Source organism: Buteo buteo, chromosome 1, assembly GCF_964188355.1.
Source record: "Buteo buteo chromosome 1, bButBut1.hap1.1, whole genome shotgun sequence".
Lineage (NCBI taxonomy): Eukaryota > Metazoa > Chordata > Aves > Accipitriformes > Accipitridae > Buteo > Buteo buteo.
The window spans coordinates 60,137,839-60,147,692 of record NC_134171.1 but is presented as its reverse complement, the minus strand read 5'-3'; the positions used below and the strand labels follow the sequence as shown (position 1 = coordinate 60,147,692).

At 39.7% G+C, this 9,854-nt stretch overlaps 1 long non-coding RNA gene across 1 annotated transcript; it reads left to right on the top strand.

The window, feature by feature from the left end:
• The first annotated feature begins 1,186 nt into the window (after window positions 1-1,186).
• LOC142026609 (uncharacterized) lies at window positions 1,187-6,840 on the top strand. Its single transcript, XR_012648919.1, has 3 exons — window positions 1,187-1,300; window positions 2,174-2,349; window positions 6,037-6,840. It is a non-coding gene; the product is annotated as an uncharacterized LOC142026609 (long non-coding RNA).
• The last annotated feature ends 3,014 nt before the right edge of the window (window positions 6,841-9,854 follow it).

Genomic DNA, 9,854 nt, shown 5'->3' with positions numbered 1-9,854 from the left:
GCCCTCCCTCCTGCGAGCCTCCCCTAAGACCAAGGCTGCAGTGTTGTGACCCCTCCCTCGCTTTTGGCCAAGAAAACTGCACACAGAAAGCTCAGAGGAGGCCCAGGCCTCCTGACCCTCAAGCACAGCGCGTGGGCGACAGAGCCCCCGTACCCCGGCACCTCCCTCCCAGGGAATACTTTTCCACAGGGGTGCTCCTCTTCCTGCAGAACTCGGCAGGTGGCAAACGTCCCGTGGAAATCTGTGGAGTAGGAGAAGCCGAAATGAAATTTATTTTTACGCTCCATGGAAGTGCTCCGAGATGCGTGTAGGGGCTTTTGCCATAGAAGTAACTCATCTGGTATATTAGCCCTATGTTCTTTTTACTGTAGCTGCAAATTCCAGCTGTTTCAAAATCCAACAAACAAATTACTTAAATGTTAGAGAATAGGTATCATAGGGGTGTATATCAGGTAAATGCCAAGTCTTGCAAAACACACTTGCACAGAAAGGAAGAATGAGGCTACTACCTAATGCCTTTTTATAGATTTTTAACATAAAGATCTGCTCCCAAGTTACATTTAAAAAGCTGGGTAGTCTATATACTAGTCACATCTCAAACGACTATCATAGAAAATGCTTGATATCTGTAAGATGCCCTTTCACCAGGCCAATAAAACGTAGAGCTATGTGATTATTATTTTCAAATATACAATATTCTACTTCATAAGTAGCCCAGCGTATCTTCAGCCACACCACTTGGAGTAAAATGCTACTTGGGGAATAAAGGGGGACAGAGTCTATCTCATAATTATAAAAGATAGTGGGAATAAGCAAAGGTTGGTATTTAATCATCTTACACCATAATTGATACCTTCCAATGAGGCAGAGCATGCGGATGGAAGCATATTTACTCATAAGGCAAGTAGACGGGTAGACATCCTTAAATGACAGTGGTCAAATTCTGCTGTCACACTGCAAATTAATTGGTGGCAGAACTTAGTTTCGGTTATCTGAAAAAAATCCTTTCTTATTATGTTTTTGCTGTGTAAGTAATAAATGGTATTCTTGTGAGGAAATAGTTGTGTAACCCATATATTCGCTCTGTTTGTGCTTGGAAGTTTTTGCCTCACCTGTGTCAAAACATCATAATCTTACAGCTGCTAATTGCAGCAGAGTGGCGCCTTGAGTTATTTTTGTGGTCAGCATGAGATGGCATGTGACATTATATGCTATAGTAACCCTCAATGAGGCCTTTCTATCGTAAAGATTTTAATGCAGAAAGAGGAGGGGGTGGAATCTCCCAACATCACTTTAATCTGTAAGTACATTTTTCTTGATCATTAAGTAAAATTAAGGAGATTTGATTATTTGTCAGATTTACTACTTTAATACTAATGCACGGTGGTGTAACACATTAACTAGCTGATACTTTTAAGGCAGTTCATCAAAATAAGTGCATATTAGTTCAGTTCTGACTATGCTGGACTTTTGCCCAAGCAGAAAATGAGCACATAAAAGCAAGAATTTAACATGATGAGTCATACCAATCATATTAAAAACTTACCTTTTAGGGAACACATTAGGTGATATCCCGCAGCCCATATTTAGTAACCCTCTGATTGACATTGGCAAGAATTTTGCTGTGTAGGAGCCACGTAGGGACTCCGGATTTTGGCTTGCTCTGTCTTTAAAATGCCGACAGATCAGATGTGTTCTGAGAACCACAAACAACTGAATCTTTTAAAAGAGCATTTTTTAATCTCTACCAGTTTCTTAACAGCCTATGAATAGGCATATGCTCTTTCAGCCGAGAACGTATATCAGGTTTCCTGGAAACCATCCCACTAGGGCATGACTGTAGCTCCAATATAAGCAGTGAAGCACTTAAAAGGGGGCTAATTAGCTATTTGCTGTACTTGACAGATAAAAGATGTATGCAAGCACAGAGAAAAGACTGCAAATATAGATATCCCTGATTATGTTATTGTCCAACATTTTAATTAATTTCTTAGACCATCTTTGTGTAATGTAAAAAGGTTTTAAAAGATGTGATAGTAACAAGGCTGTGGTGTTTCTTTAACTAATCACCATCACTGCAGGGTGCTGGAAATTTTAAAGCACGTTTTATATGCTCAGTTCATTGAAGAATTACTTTTACTTCTCCTGGCCTTAATTTTTCCTTTATTTGCAGAGCAGCAATGAGAAAGGTGTGATTTGATTCAACTAGTGTGCTGCCCAGAAGCCACGGCGGATGCCGTTTTGGCATGTAAATCATCTACAGAGGAGGCAGACTGGCTGGTAACTACAAATAGGGGCAGATGATAAAACCTTTGGGCTCCATCCACAGCTCTACGACTCATTCACTGGGTGAGGAAGTAACGCAGCTTCTCTGAGACTCATTTTAGCTACCCATAAAATTGAGGAATCATATTTATCTGTTACTTGTAAGCATTGTGTGGCTTCACCCCCCCCCCCCCAAGTTCTCTGAAAGCCTCAAATGAAATTTCCTTACAATAAATTTATGCTTCTAATTTTAGCCAAAATCAAATGCAACGTTGTGTACAAGGTGAGGTTAACCAAACAAATAAATACATTAACCAAACCTTCTGAAACAAAACCATTTTGGACCAGGGTTTAGATTCCAGCAGGAATCAGGGTTCCTTTCTGGTTTGCCAATACGACTTCACAAGTTCACAACAATACACAGTCACCTTGACGACAAATCATTTTGGTGTGTTTCCAGCAGTGTCACAGGAAGGAAGGATTTGGCCCACGCCCCGTCAAAATAATGGGGTATGCGGGTAAGCGGGTAAGTACCAGCAGAGTAAACAGCAGTACAGAAACCAGCAGCGTTTTAAGCTTTGTTAATAGCGAGGGGCCAGGTACATTAAAGTAGCAGACAATTTGTTTGATAAGCAATTGATATTTGACAGGCCAGTGACAGCCTTGTTGTCAGGAGATCACTGCTCCAGTCTCAGTATGTGACTTTAAAAACTTCACTAGGGGAAAAATTACAGTCAGGCAAGCAGCAGCAAGGCATAGCCTAAGGCGCTATCTGCCAATAACTAAGTCCTAGGGAAAACTGATTTGTGGCTTCTGATCACATGAACCTATAGCCTTCACTATTGACTAATTGTGGTTCATCTGGATGTAGATCTATCTTGGCTAACAAGAAAGCACTAGAGGTCTTCATTTAGCCATCGAGCTGAGTCTCTGGAGACATGTGTGCAGCTGTCTTTACCTTCTTACCAATCAACACATCAAAAGCTGCAGAATATATTTCCACTTTCAGAAATGCAAACTGCAAGTGAGATAAAGTTGCCAAACTAGACTTGAAAAAGAGTGAATGATTATGACTCTACTCCAAATACAAAAGATAAATCATTTATGACCGTGCAGAACTTTGCTATCTATATAAATTTAGAACAGATACAATGGAGTCAATTTATCAGCTGGACAGCCGCATCATTTTAATGTAACTGTAAAGGATTAAAACAATTTTAGGTGCCTTTTTTTCCTGCAGAGCATCAAACCAGAGAGAACACAAGCAGGCCAAGTGAATGCACATTCCCTTGCAGAAAATGACTGTTGAATGATGCTGTTTTGATTTGTTTTATTTCAGTGAAAATAGTATAGTTAAAAAAAATCTACTTGGTGCCATGCAAATCAGCTGTTAATTACTATGCAGAGCATCCTACCTAGTCCAAACATTATGCTAAAACTGGGGAAAAAAAAAAAATTATCGAACACTATTATGGAAGTTTTTGAAGCTAAAACTACAGAAGAGATGGGGTCAGCAATTTTGACTTAAATCACTTTCTTGGCTTCTGCTCAGGTTAACAATTCATTCAACTAAAGGCAGTATTGGCAAGACATAGAACACTGTCACTGAAGGAGCTGAGCTCCCTCATACTCCATCAATGCTATCAGAGTTTAAAAGTCCACAGCAATTTTAGGGCTCAATTATAGTTTGACTTAACATCCAGATTTAGGTCACATTGGACTTAATAGGCAAACAATTTGCTTCAGTCCCAAATGAACCAGAGTTTTGTGATATCCATTAATCAAGGCAGGACCAGCCAGTGCTGGATTTGACTCTCAGTCTCATAATACGAGGCATACCCAAACCACCACTGTGTTTTCTTGTTCGTACTGTCTCGGTAAGTCAGGAGAAGTTTTTCTTGTGAGATTTCTGTTTCCTCCCAGTCCAGAAGAATGAGAGTACAGAAGGGTGCAGAGTCCTTGCAGGATTTCAGTATCTCTGTGTGTCAGCTTGGCTGCAGAGGGGAAATGGCAAATATTTTTGCCATTTAACATTCTGCCCAGTTAAATTTGGGTTTGCAGCCTGGCAGAGAAGAGAAAATTGAGCACATAAAATTAAGAGCAGTGAAAAGATCCCCTTAGAATGCCAATCCTGAAGCTAACTTTCCACATTATTAGTTATATTAATGGATACGTCTTTCTGGATCGCCTATCTTGACCGAGATCAAAGAGGAAACTAAAACTAGCTGAGCAGTCTGGGTCTAGGAATTATTAGAAATTTAGAGGGAGAGATGTTTAAATTTAAAACCTGCTCTTCAGGGCAGATTGTTCTATGTAGGTAAAATTTGTGAGGGTGTTTTCAAAGTTCTTAAGGTTTTACAGAATAAATTTCTGCATCTGTCAAGGTGTACCTCTTGCTCTTTATCATTATTACTACCAATTTTGATCTAGCACACAGATGTGCCTTTTTTTTTTTTTTAAAGTTACATATATATCTCACATTTCTTTTTGCTGGACTTCCACTGTGAAGCTTTTGCCCAATAGAATTATGATAAAAGAAAAAAGTTCTTAAAGGCAGGGCAAGCAGTTCAGCCTGTTCCCAAAGCTGCCACATCCTTCTTATTACAAGACCTTCTTTTCACATTGCTTATAATATTGCAAAATTAACTCCCAAGGATAACATTTTCCACACTGACAAAATTACTCTGGAAAGTATCTCAAGATCTTGCTTCTTGTCTTTGAAATACAGGAATGCCTTTGTACTCAAGGCAAGTATGGCTTGTTACCACTTACTCAAAAATGCCTTCAGTTGGCCCAATTATAAAACTTTGTGAGAAAAAATAAAAAATAAAGAAAATCACACTTCAGTACAGTCTCAGTAAAAATAGCTTCCACTTTTAAATTTTTTTTCCAAGTGAGAACTCTGAAGATTTCAGCTTACTGAACTCACTATAACCCCCACAAAAGACAGGATGGGCACAGACCCAGGGGAAGGGTGACCTGGAAGCGTTTCTCAAATTTTCTCCCAAAGGGCTGCTCCTCTCCAGGGTTGCTGCCAGGTACTGTAGCTAGGAGCAGGGCATCACCAGCATTTCTCGTGCTCCTTGTTACGGCTCCCTGTGCAGGTGGGGAGAAGCCACTGGAGCTAGAAGCCAGCACGACAGAAAACTACAAGGAGGGAAACGGGGGCATTGCGAAAAGGAGCCTGGTGGGCATGCAAGCGGAGAGAAGAGAGAAAGACTGTGATGAATATATAAAATACTACAAATCTATAAAAGAGAATGGGGTAGGGGGAGGATAGATGAGATTTAATGAGAAATTTGGAGCTTTTTTTTTTTTTTTTATTAGGAAACACTACCAAGCTTGGAACTTTCTTGCAGATATTATAGTTTTCCTATTACATTTCATTCAGGAAATGGTTCTTGCCACCCAAATGGAAATTTTGGAAGGAGAAAAAGGCTGGGGGGAAAGAAGGGAAGGAGAAGAGAAAATTTATCCCAGAATAGCTCAGTGCTTCAAATGTTTGCCTAATTCAGACCTGGACTTGAACCTCAGCCTTCCACTTTCTACAGAAATACCCTAACAGCTAGTTCACTGGTTGCTCCAAGGAGAGTCTTTTTTTCAAATGCTTCTACACAACAAACTACTCTTCAATTAGAAAATGCCAACATGCAAAATCCCTTACTTACTCCAGTTACCCACTCCTCCACCCCCCATGCCTTATAATTCAGCTTTTAATGATATAAATGTGTGTTGTTTTCTCAAATCTCCCTCTCCTCACTGGATGTGCAGGATCAAGCTGCTCTGGAGATGGATCCAAGCTTTGAAAGTACCAGCTGTAGTACTCTTACTTTACCTACCACAAAAACTACCAAGTCTGCAGAAAAGGAAGCTGACTGCCACAGAATATGACAAGAGGTGATCTCATCTCGTCATCAGAGCAGTTCACACTTGAGAATTAGCTTCTTCAGAAATACACATCTCTAAAAGAAAACCTTTCACAGATGGACACTAACCAGGCATTTCTGCCTAGGCACCTGAACACAAGCTGAAGGTGCTGATCTGCAGAATATACTGCTCCTGTGTATGCTTTGTATGTTTTAAGGACATACCGTGTATTCTGAAGAAAAAGAAGAGTAAAACAAGTTCTGGGTGAGGAAGCACAGGACTTCTTTAACCCTGAAATGTCGAACCTAAATAAAAGGTTGTTTCTGTAACAAGCAGGAACTTTGTTTGCTTACAAAGAAGTACATACAAAACAAGGAGGAAGGTTATTGTGTTTTCTCATGTTAAGCCCCTCAAGTTTCTTGGTAACTGTTTTGCAGACTGGATAGCTGCTCTGTGAACAAATTGCTTTTCTTCCCATTTGGAATTTGAACTCTCCGACTTTCTGGAGGAAATACCCTGAATCACTCTGATATTCTATGACAATTTAAAAGCAACTGAAGAAAATACTTGGCACATCATAACATTTGTGATATGCCTCATTTCTGAAAATACCGAAGCATAGAAGCCAGACTCTTGAGACAGAGTCTGTGCAAACTGGCTTTTTTTTTTTTTTTACTACCTCTGCAGCAATTTGAGAATTGGTTGGGTAAAATGACCTTTTCTACTCCTAAAAGTTGCACATTTTTAAATTACTAGGGCAGTAATTTCCATTAAAAAGACATAATTCTATACATATAATATAAACCAAAATAATAATTTTTTTAATCTATTTGCAGAACTCTAAAACTCCAGAGACATAAAACCCACATAAGGAACACGAGTAAACTAAAAAGTAAAGCCCAGCTAATTTCACCATTCTAGAAAGGAGATTGCACAGTTTTGGTAAAACCTTAGATTTCATCAAGGGAGAGTCTTCAGAATTAGAAGATGCAGCAGCAGGCTGGCACATACCTATGCCAGCCCTCAGGAGTACAGGTATGAGGAGGACTGGTGAGCTTTTGAAAATCAGATGCAGCTCTAGTTCTAGTAGGTCAGATCTCCTCCACCTTTTCCCAAAGAGTGTTTAGGAGGCTGAAGGCATCGCCTCTGCCAGGGGTACAGCAGCCACACACCTCCTTGGCAGACATAGTTTATGCTTAGCTAATGAGTACAGCTGTAGGTTAGAAATGGCAGCCTGGCGTTCAATCCCATTTCTCCTGAGCTCATGCCATCCTTTTGCAGGAAGCCAAGTCAGCAAGGCCTAGAGTGCTTCAGGACTTCCCCTTCTACATGCTGAGGAAGACATGGGATCACGGTTTGATACCAGGCTCCACTTGCAATAACTAAGGCACACAAGAGGTTCCCAATAACATCTCCTCTCTCTTTCCTTTTGCTATCCCAAGAGCACAGCTAAACAACTCCCCCCATAGGTGGGTGGGGGTTTTTTTGCATTAATAATAAGGTAACTCCAACACTTTCAGCACGGCAGACTAACTGTCACATGAGAATGGTTACTCTAATATGTGCCATGATTGATAAAACCCAAAGGTGGTACCTCAAGTATTGTTTCTAGAAAATGAGTGAGCCCTACCCATAGTAACCCGCCCCCCAAAAACCTATCAAGAGGGATTGGCCCAAAGCTCTGTGGTGGGACATGTCCCTCGTGCCAGAGGCCACTGGTTTACCTGTCTCCATCTGCATAACACACTGCCACTCATGAAATCCAAAGCCTTGACAAGAAACAATTGGTCCAAAGGACAGAAACTTTTAATTTGACCACCATCGTTAACATCCTAACGCTGTTTAGAATACATCAGATGATTTAATGAGGCCGCTACTAAGCGTTGCAACCAAAGAGATTAATTTGAGGACTAGTACAAGTGTCCTCAAAATCACACTCAGCACGTGTGTATCACCTACCTCATTTTTATACGCTTCTTTCCTTTTTCTTAGCTCTGTTTACCAAGAAACATTTCATTCCCCCACAGGTACAGTTTTCCAATTATTTTCTGCCTTACAGATTAAGCACTATGTGATAATAAAAAAGACACCACCTTGTTTGGTGAAAGAGACCTGTCTTACACTTTGCTAACATTATAGCCAGATTTCACGGTCATGGGAAAACAAAACACCCCAAATGGAGCAGTTATTAATTCAATAAATCCAGCTGGTCTCAGTGCTCTGGGCAAAAGGCAAAGTTAAAAGCAGCTGCTCATTGACGACATGTGCGACCTGACCAGGGGAAGGTAGCTGTTTTAGCACATCATCCACCACTTTGAAGGCTGACTGCACTCAATTTCTTAGACAATCTACACACCATTTTCAGTTCTGTACCTCCATAATTTATCACAACAATACCTCAAGCATACAGATGGGGGGTGGGGGGGGAATGAAAGCAATTTACAGTATCAAGATGAAAGAAGCTGGACGGCTCAAGAAGACCTACTATGTAAATCATATCCACAACTTAAAGGAATGTCGCCATAATATTCTGGAATTAATTTTTCCAGCATTCCTATATAGGTCACACAAAGGTAAATGTAGTTTCCTCCTCCCCCTACCACTATATCTGGAGTTGTTTATCAATATGTTAAAGAGGAAATTGATTCTACCTCCCCTTTTCTACGTGGACAATAAGAACCTTATGTATAAAAACTTTGGATAAAAATAACAGCAATCAGTAAAAATTAGTGTGCAATCTGTCTATATGTCTTCCCTTCAGATTTTTGGACACATCCTTCAAAAGTAACTCTTCATGATCCTCAAGATAAAGAAAGGAAAATAATCTTTTCCCACCAACAGCTAGATCACACACAGTGTATCCTACCATATTTCACCAATCCTAGCTAACTTCAAAAATGCAAAAGTTATGCACAGCCTTCGTAACTTTTCTAACAAATTAAATATGTGAATTTAAAACCATTATTTTTGGACTTGATTTCAAACATAGATCTATATTTTCGTTTTCCTAAATTATAATTGCTAAATATGTCTGATTAATCAAAGCTATGTTCTCCAATGGGAAAACACTGATTTTCCTTCCGAAGACTATGTGCAGATATAACTTTGCTTTTTTATTGATGTTTAGGTAACCATCTTTTGCACACAAGTTTATTTTTTCTGTGTTCAGCAGGTGCACCATGTATCCCAAGGAGAGCCAAAAGTGTGTGTGCAAATCTCTTTACACAGTTTTTCCTCTTCTTTCAATTATCAACGACATATTTATCTAAGAAACCTCTGAATTTAACTACGATTATTGTGCGCTTCTCAGCACTTGAACTGCAATCTGTGTCTCAGTCTCTCTTTCCCCCAGGATTTACTTTTAAAGGTACAAGCATGTTAACAGTTTCAAACAGCTGCTATGGAAAAAAATCATCATGAATGTTTCCTTCTTCCTCCTGAATTGTGGATTTAAATCTCAAAATACACTGAGGCTGAGTTGCAAGAAGCAGTTGCAGTTACAGGATTAACTCCAGACACCTCCTGCTCCAGCAGGCTCGAAGTTGGGGCTTATACCAGTGGAAAGGTGATACAAGAGATATTCATCTCTTGCTTTCCACACTGGTGGGTCCTGACATTTTGGGTCAAGCAAACTTTTAATGAATGGGAAAACTATTTGAAGTTATATTTAAGTATTTCTAAATATATTCAGTGTTTTTCTCTCCTTCCAAGGAATATATTTT